The following is a 10742-nucleotide window of genomic DNA, read 5'->3' as shown; positions in this document are numbered from 1 at the left end:
GGGGGGGGGGGAAGGTGTTTTTAGTTTCTTTCCTTTGTTTCTTGCTTCTCTAGCTTGTTAGTAATAGGCAATAAATCTTACTATCTCCCTATGCTGAGTCTGTTTTGCCCGTCACAATAATTACTGCACGATCTCCCTGTCCTTATCTCAACCCTTGAGCCCCTTTCATCATATTTTCTCCTTGTTCCTCTTTGAGGAGGGGGAGTGAGAGAGTGGTTGTGGTGGAGCTCGGCCGCCCACCCGAGTAAAACCACCACACAGACCTTGCTGTCCAAAACTTCATACTGTCTTGAAAACCTTTAATAAAATTCATAAATATATTTTTATGTTTTTTTTTTTGTTGTTGTTTTTTTTTTTTCTTGCCCAAATATCCAAAGCAGTATATTTTGCCAATTTGATAAAAGTGTGCAGATAAAGTGCCTGGGAATCATATCATGACTCTCCTAATAATATTGTCGCTTTTGCCTTCAAACTAAAAATGTTAATTAGATTTAAAAATACTGTGAAAGTTCCAACATCTGGAACTGTTTTTATAATTTTTTTTTTTTTTTTTCAATTTACAAAATCCTTTCATTATTTTGATTAATTCCCATTCATTCTTAGTTCAAGAAGCAGGACTCAAAAAAATGGAACTCAGAACACTGTGTTCTCCTAAATAGATGATAAACTATGGCTCTCCCTTACAGTTGATCTTGTTACCAGATTCCTAAAACTCTAAATTGGGATTAGTATTGTGGTACATAACTATAGGCAGTCATATACAAGCACATTGCTGGGACAGAAATTTCCATAATCCAAAATCCATTTTGTTTTTATTCCTAATGTTTGTATCTGAAAGAAAGGGGTTATCTCATTCTATTGAGAAATACTACAACCCTCAGTAAAGTAAACCAAGATTTTCCTGCTGCTTGAAACAGGAGAGCTGATAATGAGCATTACCAGAAGGTCACGCAAGGTAACACAGCTGCTTTAGCTTGATGTAGCATCTTTGCCTAGAAAGCAAAAGGCCTGGCTTACCTTCTATTTTGAATTACTTTCTTGTTGTGTATGTTTTCTCTAATTCATTCAGGAAAATGCATGGATTGTACCTGTGAGTCGTCTGCACTATAGAACAGTGCAGAAATAGGAAACTATCCAGTGTCTGATGTCAATAACCCAGTTAACATGGCATTTCTCATTTGCTCCTGTGAATTTCTGATTTTTTTTTTTTTTTTTTTTTTTGAGGGAGGATAACAGCCTTTGAATATCAACATCATCTGGAGATGTGTTCAGTATGTGCTGTACACTGCTGTGCTTATAATCCTTGACCTAAACTGTGAGCTGGGAATGGGATAGACTCTTTGCTATCCCTAAACATTCATTTGGCTCATTCAAGGACAAAATTATTTTAACAGCAGTTGATTACCTGTCTGGAATAAATGAACTTCAGAGAAGGCCAAGGAAACAGAGCTGAAACGCACATCTGTTCAGATTACAGTGCCAAAGAAGTTTGTGAAATGATGCCTTTTTTTTTTTTTTTTTCCTGTAGAAAATCCCAACAGTTCCCTTCCTTCTACTGAAAGTATAATTTTTCTCTAGAATTTAATTTATTGATACTTATGTTTCCTATTATGTTCCTTGTATTATTAACATTATAGTCTACTGCACAATATGCATGTTAGGTATTTCTTCATTTTGTAGGGTTTACAAAGAACTGTATTGTAGCACTTGCTGTTTAACAAGACAGAGCACATACTACCCATTGTTAATTCTTCAAAGCACCAGTTGAGTTAACATAGGCTTTAACTGGGTGTTACATACTCATTTGCACATTTTCTGCTGCTGTTTCTGAGTGGTTTAGTTGCAATCCGTTACACACCTATACACCTATGCACCTATACAGAAACTTGCAGAATTCACAGATGCTTCAGATGGGTAAATACATAAAACTATAAAACTAACTATAGGTCATTAGTTTGAAATGTTTGGCAGGAGCGAGAAAGAAATCTCTTTTTCTCTTTGCCTCTGCCCACTATCTCACCCACCACCAGTTCTAGATGCATTAAATTGGCATTCTCTAAAACCTACCTCATCATCATGAATCACGTTTCAACTTTTTTTTTTTTCCTCTTTTATTTTTTCCCCCATCTATTATTCAGGTGAAATATGTATTTAAAATATACCCAGAATACACTAACCATAAAAGAGATATTTTATTATTTACATCAAAAGACTGAACCTGGTGAAATGTAGATGATTGCAGTGCATACTTCTCTACACACACCTTCTGTAGTATCCCCTGAAGATATATACTGATATATATGAAGATACATACTGAAGGACTCTGTACTTAACCCCTCTGCTGAGCAGGCTGAAATAGCTTCTTACAATCACTGAATCATCAAAGTTGGAAAAGACCTCCAAGATCATCTGGTCCAACCATCCCCCTAGCACCAATGTCAACCACTAAACCATGACCCTAAGCACCACATCCAACCTTTCCTTAAACATCCCCAGGGACAGTGACTCCACTATCTCCCTGAACAACCCATTCCAATGCCCGACTACTCTTTCTGAGAGGAAATTTCCCATAATTTCCAACCTAAAATGCCCCTGGTGCAACTTCAGCCCATTCCCTCTAGTCTTTCTTATCACTAGTTATCTGCGAGAAGAGGCCAACCCCCAGCTCCCCACACCTTCCTTTCAGGTGGTTCAACCTCCTCTTCTCGAGACTAAACAACCCCAGTTCCCTCAGCCACTCCTCATAGGACTTGTGTTCCAGACCCTTCACCAGTTTCGTAGTCCTTCTCTGGACATGCTCCAGGGCCTTGAACTGTTTCCTTGGAGAGAAAAATATGAAACAAACAATATAATTCTCAGCCGTTACCTAGACAAAATTTATCTTCAGATTCTTTTTCCTTTGAAGACATTCCTGTGATAGCTCACAGCTAGTGTTTGCTTCCTTTATTCTAAATAAGCACTATTTGTAGAAAAAAAAATAAAAATAAAAAATAAAAATCAGTACCATTGCTCTCTGAATTTTGAATAAATCAGGCAATAAATGAGATTTCCAGTTTTGGAAAACATGATTTTTGCTTGCTTCTAATTGGAAATTATTTTGCATGGCTCTTTCCCCCCCAGAGCTTATTAGCACATTATGTTTTGTTGTTCTTGTTGATGTATGCAGTGGTAATTTCCCACAAATGTGAAATGTTTGTATGTATGTATACTGTGGTATATGTATGTATGATGTATGATGTATGCAGTTCCCTTATGTTCCACATAGGAAAAAAAGCAAAGTGTGTGCTGTATATTTTGATGGCTTACCTAGTCATTGCACAGCATAAGTAAAATTTATTCATTTTGCTTCAGTTACTACCGTGACCAATTTGTATAAACAACTTCACATGCAGAAGTGCAGAGTCATGTCTAATCTCTTACCTCATTGAAATCATGTCATAAATAAATTCATTAAATGGATTACTTACTTTTTTTTTTCTTTTGCTACACTTTATATGTTGTATGACAGGAAACTTCGTACATTTTATCACACTTCTATATTCATTTTCACATTCAAACATCCATTTCTAGAGTCTGTGGTTGGTATGTATTGAAACCTGTGGGCTGTATCTTTGGAGGCATGTCAAATATTTAATGTCAGGATGACAGGCAAGACAGCATTACTGTTCCAAGGGCAGAGAGTAGAAGTTAGATTATGACCAACAATGCATTAGGCTCTAGTATAAGGTAACAAATATTTTTCATAACTCCAAATGAGGACATAGAGCACATTCCCTTTCTTCCTTCACTTCTTTTTGTTGTACTGGTTCATTTTTGTTGTACTGAGTCAGGCTGTAGTGGTGAGGGAAGATAGGAAGAGTAGGCTGACAAACTGCAGAAACCACTATAAGAACTGAGACAAGAGGGCTGATGCCCACACTTCGAGCACTGCCATTACCTGTATGAAATAATGAAATATAACTCTGGATATACTCACTTTTTTTTTTTTTTTTGTCCCACATAATGCCATAATACCTTATAAATTGTTCCTTTCTCTTCTTGGCTAGTCTACCTTACAGTATACAATTTCCCACTGCTAACAGGATTCTGTTTATGAACCCTACTTGGTAAAGAACGATTAACATTGAAACCTCACTTAGAAATGTTAAACATGCATTCTTAAGAAACAAGTAACTAGTATATATTCCCATGATTTTTTTTTTTTTTTTTTAATGACATATTGGTCCCTGAAATTTATTTTAAATAACACCAGTGAAAATGGCTTTGGTATTGTCACTGAATAATAAATTGAAAGGTAGCTTTTCAGCTAGACTAGGTGAAATGTCCCTGTTGTGGTATATGTTTGTCATTCTGAAAACTATTAATTGAAAGAAATATTTCCCACAGGGAAGAAAAAAAAAAAAAAAAAAAAAAACTAAACTTTTATTTGAACCAGAACAAAGAAGTGACACACTAAAAATATTATTTTAAAATACTTTTTTCTTTCTTGTTTTTATTTCTTGTTGCACATTAAATTGAAGACTTTTACAATTCTTAACATGTGACACACTGCATCATTTCTTATGTAGAAAAAACTCAAGACTTTGATATGATGTAGGACTCATTTCACCAGATTTTACTTATAAAATATGCAAACATAATCTAAGCTAATCATGCAGGATCCTTTTGTAGCTGAAACATTATGTACCATCTCAATATAATTGTTTTGAGATGGTGGGATGAATGGTTCTCTGGAGATACCTACTTCCCAATTAAATGCAGGTAGAGCCTACAAGACCAATCTAGATTTGATGCTCTGTCTAACTTTTAGATGAATAAAATTTATTGAGATGAATTGCACATGAATTCACACAAAGCTTATTTCAACACAATATAAAGTCAAAACTTCTTAACCTGCAATGAACTCTGATATTAATTGCAATGAAGAATAAAACAGAATAAATTAGATAACAAAATCTTCTGCTATTACATTTCACTACAATATAACATCATGTGAAATAAAGCAACATTGAGGGAAAGAGGACTGAATAACCAGGTAAGCTATCAAACTCTTGAAGAGAACAAAATAGTTCTAATTCTTTGCACTTTTTCCTAAGTAGAAAAAATATCTACATTTCACTCCCACCCTCCCCTCTGATGATCTGGACAATAGAAACAGTAAAGGAGGGAAGTTGTCCTTTTGGAAAATTGGATATTCCAGGACAACAGAGCAAACTGGGGGGAAAGGGAAGGATAAAAGTGAGAAATTATGGGAATACAGTCCTTGTTTGACTTGAATTAAGGAAAAGAATAAGCCTACCATTGTACTACTTTCTTTTCTGAATATATCTGAACTGACTCATCCTTATGTACCTAATTTTATCAAAATAGTACATTCTGATGAAAATTATTTTAACATTATCTGTGTGTTTATTTCATAGTGTATTTGATAAACACTTCTACAAAATTGTTCTTATTTGAGAACACCACTGCATATAAAATGCATTCACATTATGAAGAGGAAAATATTAAAATCAAAACTCTAAGAATTCTTTCTACCATTTTTAACAAATCCACATTTGAATCATTACTTCCCATCCATTTACTTTCACTGTAATTTCAACCATGTGAGTCGTTTGTTTAGTATTTATTTCAATAGAAATGCTATGCAGCTGTAATGACTTGAAAGAGTGGCATTTCAATGATGATGGACCACAATCTTTTATTTGTATATATGACAGGTGTTTTGGTTTGTATCAGATGCAAACAAAAGAGAAAATTATTGCACTTTGGGGACTTTGTGCTTTTTTTTTTTTTTTTTTTTTTTTTTTTCCTCCAGAAAAATCTTTTGAAAACCCATCAGGTAACTGTGGGGTGCATATCTGTGTGCATATCAGATTCTGTTGATGAAAGGTACTAAGCAAAACAAATTCGTAACTATTATTGTAATGAGTTATCTGTATTCACTAATGACTGAAAGAATATTTTATTAGAAATCCCATTCTGATGTGGGAACGTTAGGTCATGATTTTCAGATATGGACAACAGAACTTAAGTGTATAAAAACATATTTAGTTATTCATACGATCTAATATTTATTAGTGCCAAGTACTCAGAGCTGCCACTCAGAAGGAACCATTTAATGGCTCAGCACCTCTAAAAACAAGACCATAAAAAACTGTATTATAAAATCTAATATAGGCACTACTGACTGAAAAGCAAAGACATTTCAAAATCCTGTAAATATGTAAAGCAATAGTAACACTCACTAAAATTAAAAGTAATGTAAATAGAAGCAATTCTAATGAATTCAACAGAAATTCTGGTCTTCAAAGCCACATGGGTATTTTGTCTGTACACTTTAACAAGCTTCTCACTGCTTCTTTTTATCATTACATTGATTTTTGCAGCCATTGGATAAGATAGCAGAATGTCCATTCATAATGTATTTTGTGCATTTTGCTTTTAACTTTTTAATATTTATTTTTGTCTGTACACTTTCACACTTTGATGTGAAAATATCTGATGATGATTACTATTGGTTTCCTTTTGTTCACGATTCACCTTTTTTCTTTAAATGGAAGAGTTACTCTTCCTTAACGGCATTTCTCTGGCAAACTCATAACATCAACCATCCTTCAGCAATTGTTTAAGATACTTATAGACAAGCTAGAGCATCAAATGCAATGATAGACAGAGAGTTACAACATCTTGACTCTAGCTGATTTGACCTTAAAAAAATCTCACACATTGAGGCTGTGTTAGGAGGGCAAAGGTAGATAGGTCCAAGTGAACAGGATCTTTACTAAGAGTATAGTTCAGGCATTAAGATATAAGGAAGAGCTAAATTACACCAACTTGCTTGAAGTTTCATCATATCATTCTTGTTACACTGAAGAGGTCCTTCAGTTATAGCTCCTTTATTCTAGCAAAGTCCCAAAGTAAGCAATTATCAAAGCAATTGAGTAGAAAATGGGGAAATTACAGACTATTTTTGCAATCCAATCAAACTTAGTTTTTTTTACTTATAACAAAAAAAAAATGAATGTGTGGTTAAATATTACTTTAAAATGTTACTTCGAACATATTTAGATGCAGACTTGCACTCTCACATATTTATTTGCATGTGTATGAAATATACCATTTTAAAAGGAAAAAAATCCAGTCATATGTCATTGCAGATCCTATAGTATGAAAATAGCTGCAGGCTGTGAAGATGAAAGTAGTATTGCTTAAAGATTGATGTTGCCTTATATTAATACCTGAACATATATATATATATTTCCTAGATTGAGAATCATAATTTCTCTCCATGGCCATTGATCTTTTCTGGACAGCCATTGCCTCCAATCTTACACATCTCGCCAGAACCAGAGCAGTCTCTCTCTGCAGGTGCCCCAAATTCTGTATATAATACAGAGGCCAGTACATGACTAACATGAACTGGATGGACATTTTAGATGATTTAAATTAATGTGGTGAATCCTACCCATCTAAGTTAGCTATTTCTATGTAGACATTTTGTATTATGTGGAAAATGAATGCTAGAACAAATGTCTCCCTCATAAGATCTCAGAACTTCAAAACATAGCCATCTGAAATGCTCTTTCTGAGTTTTCTGCCTAAACTTGGCACAAAGTAGAAATATTTGTTTGATGTTTGAATAATATCTTCAGAATAGTGTAGGTATTTTAAATAAGCATCACAAGTAATTTTTTAAAAACCTCAAAGGTTCATCTCTTCTCCGAAAAATAATAAATAGGCACTAGGTCTTCAATATCTTGTGAAGCAAAAAATATTATTGTAACGAATGTATACAACTGAGAGCAAAAAAAGTGGGACTAGATATAATTATCTTGGCTCAGAGTCGAAACTGATTTTAAATTGGTAATTAGCATTTTTTTTTTCCCCATCAAGAATATTATATTTCTGAAAAATAAAACAACAGCATGATTTTCTTTATTTAAAATTTCAGTCTTTTTTGATGTGATTATATTAATGTACAGTCTGTAACAAAATTGCCACCTGTGCAGAAAAGACTCATCAGGAAAGGCAAGTAGAAAAACAAATATATCATTTTTAATTTGGTATTGCCTCCACCAGTGCTTCTTGGATATTGGGGTATAAATAAGTTAGGCATATCCATTCAATTCATATGTTAATGCTTTCCGGGATAGCAAAGATATTTAAAATCTTGGTATTGTCTATTCAGCATTTGATCCACAGACTTTTTAAAATTACAAAATTTTGTTGACATACTTTTTTTTTTTTTTTTTTTTTTCATTTTATTTCTCCACAAAAGAGAGATAAATTATCATATGAGCCTTACAGTGACAGATTTTTTACACATGAGACTAAGAAAGTCTCAGCTTGGAAACTTGGGGAAATAATGCATGACATTTACAAAAAGCTTGTTTCTATCAGAAAACTGTAAAAGCTTTCCTGGTTTTTCACCTCCTGTGTGCATTAAACCCAGAGGAGAAAGAAGTTGGGGTACATAGCATCCTTTATATTTTTTCTTCCCTAGAAAATGCTAAGTCCACCTGAATTCTTTGGTAATCTTTAATTAAAACAGTCTTGCTGGAGAGATGATCATGCAATAAGGCATTTGAACATGACAGCTTGTACTTTTGAAAGAAGGAAAGGCGAGAAAAAAAAATCACATTATTGGAGTTAGACTTTAGAAAGACAGAGCCAAAGAGGATCCCTGTAACAAAAGGACTGATCATACAATGATGTTTTAGAAATGTTATTTAGTCTTAGATATATTCAAGTCAAAGGTAGAGGGCCAAGGAGACTGAACAGCAAATGATGGGAGAAAGATTGCAAATAGCTTATAGGAAGTACTCCAGAAACAAAATGTGAAAGGAAAATTTGTGAGAATATCTGCTGCCATTCACTTAAACTTTCCTCTTTGCCTAACAGTACATGGCTCATATGACTGAGTAGCCGGAAGAGCAGCATAGCAGAGTGCCCTGTTGCAAAGAGGTAAAACAATGCTCATTGGTGGACAGAAATGTAATGAGGCATAATAGTGGATGTAAGTGGTTTGATGGGGTATAACAGTGACTCATGTAGAGGCAGCCATGAAGTGCTAACTCTCAACACAGATAATCACCAGCTTCTTCAGCAAAATGAAGTGAGTTGAACTGAACCAAGGCACCTGGTTCAATGACCTGAAGAAGCTGTTCTCATTTCCCACATGTTTAGACCAGTTACTGGCTTTTAAATTAAAAGTTATTGTTACTAAAGATGAAAACAGCACACATGAAAAACTGCTTAGTTTAGGACCCTATTTGTAGCAAATCATGGCAGCAGAGCACATAAAGACTTCTCATTTACTTTCCCATTAACAAGCTTCTCACTGCTTCTTTTTATCATTACATTGATTTTCGCAGCCATTGGATAAGATAGCAGAATGTCCATTCATAATGTATTTTGTGCATTTTGCTTTTAACTCTTTAATTTTTATTTTTCTTGTGGTCTTGAAGGCCTTTTCTTCTGCTCTTCTATACCTATCTACAAGCAACTCCTCTCCAGTTTCTAATTCTGTGTATTTGTTAGAAATGCTTTTACATCAGCTGGCAAGGTGACAATAGAGTAATCCTATCTACTGTAGAAGGGAACATTCTTTTCAAAAGCACTATAAAAATAAAAAGAAAGAGAAAAGAACATAAGCATTAAAATCAAGCACTTAAAAAATATGCTACACTGTCCTTGATGTGTCTTTCCATCATCTGAAGATGATGTGAGATAATTATTAAAAGAAACCAAAGAGCATATTCCAAGTCAGGTCACTAAAATGTCATGACTTTTGTGATATATTTACATATATTTGAGAGTAGTTATCCTACCTTTTCCTGTCTATTATTGTATAAGTTCATCTATGTTTGCTTTAATACCAATACTCAAAATAGCTGCCTTGGTTCTCATTGCTCTTCCCTGCATAAACTGATGGGCACTGATACATGACATACAAATAACAACTTTACATTCAAGGACGTACTAATTCTTTCTTTTGTATCTTACATTGTTTTTTAAAAACTATAGAAATTGAATGACAGAGACAATATGCTGTAAAGATTCATCTCAAAGAATGGCAGGATAGTTGAATGGATCAACCACGCTTCTTGGGACCTCTCCTCTGATATAAGTCAGATAATGCCAATCATTTTCACAATCAGAGACACACAGAAATCATGGGCTACATCTATCACCTCTCCTCCCCTAAAAATTAAAAAAATATCAACGTAATTATTTTTATTTTCCTCTTGGTACCCTAGGCTCTGTGTAGGCTCATATAACATTTTCAAATCATTCTTTTCAGCCAAGAGTACTTTTGACAAAAAAATTATAGTTATAAAATGGAATTATGTTTTATTTCGAAGAGTTGAGGTTTAAGAAAAAGCATTAAAGAAAGTAAAGTTCCAAATAAATTACAGGAGCTGGGAACACACATATAAGAAAGCCATGGAATTTGTAACATATTTTTTATACCACAAAATAAAACCGTGGCACTAGGAAAACTATGCAAATTTAAAGAATGAAAATAAAATATCGCTAGCTTATCTTTAAAAAGAATTATACAAGAATTCAAAATGCCAAGGTTTGACTATTCAATTTAATAAAACCAGTAAGAACTGTTCCTCATTTCATTGCCTCTTGCTATTCACAAAGACTAATTCTCACTCTGCCAATGGCTCATTTCTTCAACTATAATATGTACCTTATTATTGTTGATGTACTGCATTAAACACTAAGTG

The 10742-nt window shown here is 33.9% G+C and overlaps 1 long non-coding RNA gene across 1 annotated transcript; it reads right to left on the bottom strand.

The window, feature by feature from the left end:
* Nucleotides 1-8651: 8651 nt before the first annotated feature.
* Nucleotides 8652-10399, bottom strand: LOC118173626. Its single transcript, XR_004754315.1, has 3 exons — nucleotides 9438-10399; nucleotides 9143-9254; nucleotides 8652-9100 (listed from the first exon to the last, which is right to left on the bottom strand). It is a non-coding gene; the product is annotated as an uncharacterized LOC118173626 (long non-coding RNA).
* Between the last annotated feature and the right edge of the window lie 343 nt (nucleotides 10400-10742).

The sequence above is a fragment of the Oxyura jamaicensis genome, chromosome 1 (genome assembly GCF_011077185.1).
Source record: "Oxyura jamaicensis isolate SHBP4307 breed ruddy duck chromosome 1, BPBGC_Ojam_1.0, whole genome shotgun sequence".
Taxonomy (NCBI): Eukaryota; Metazoa; Chordata; class Aves; order Anseriformes; family Anatidae; genus Oxyura; species Oxyura jamaicensis.
This window is presented reverse-complemented; position numbering and strand designations above follow the sequence as displayed.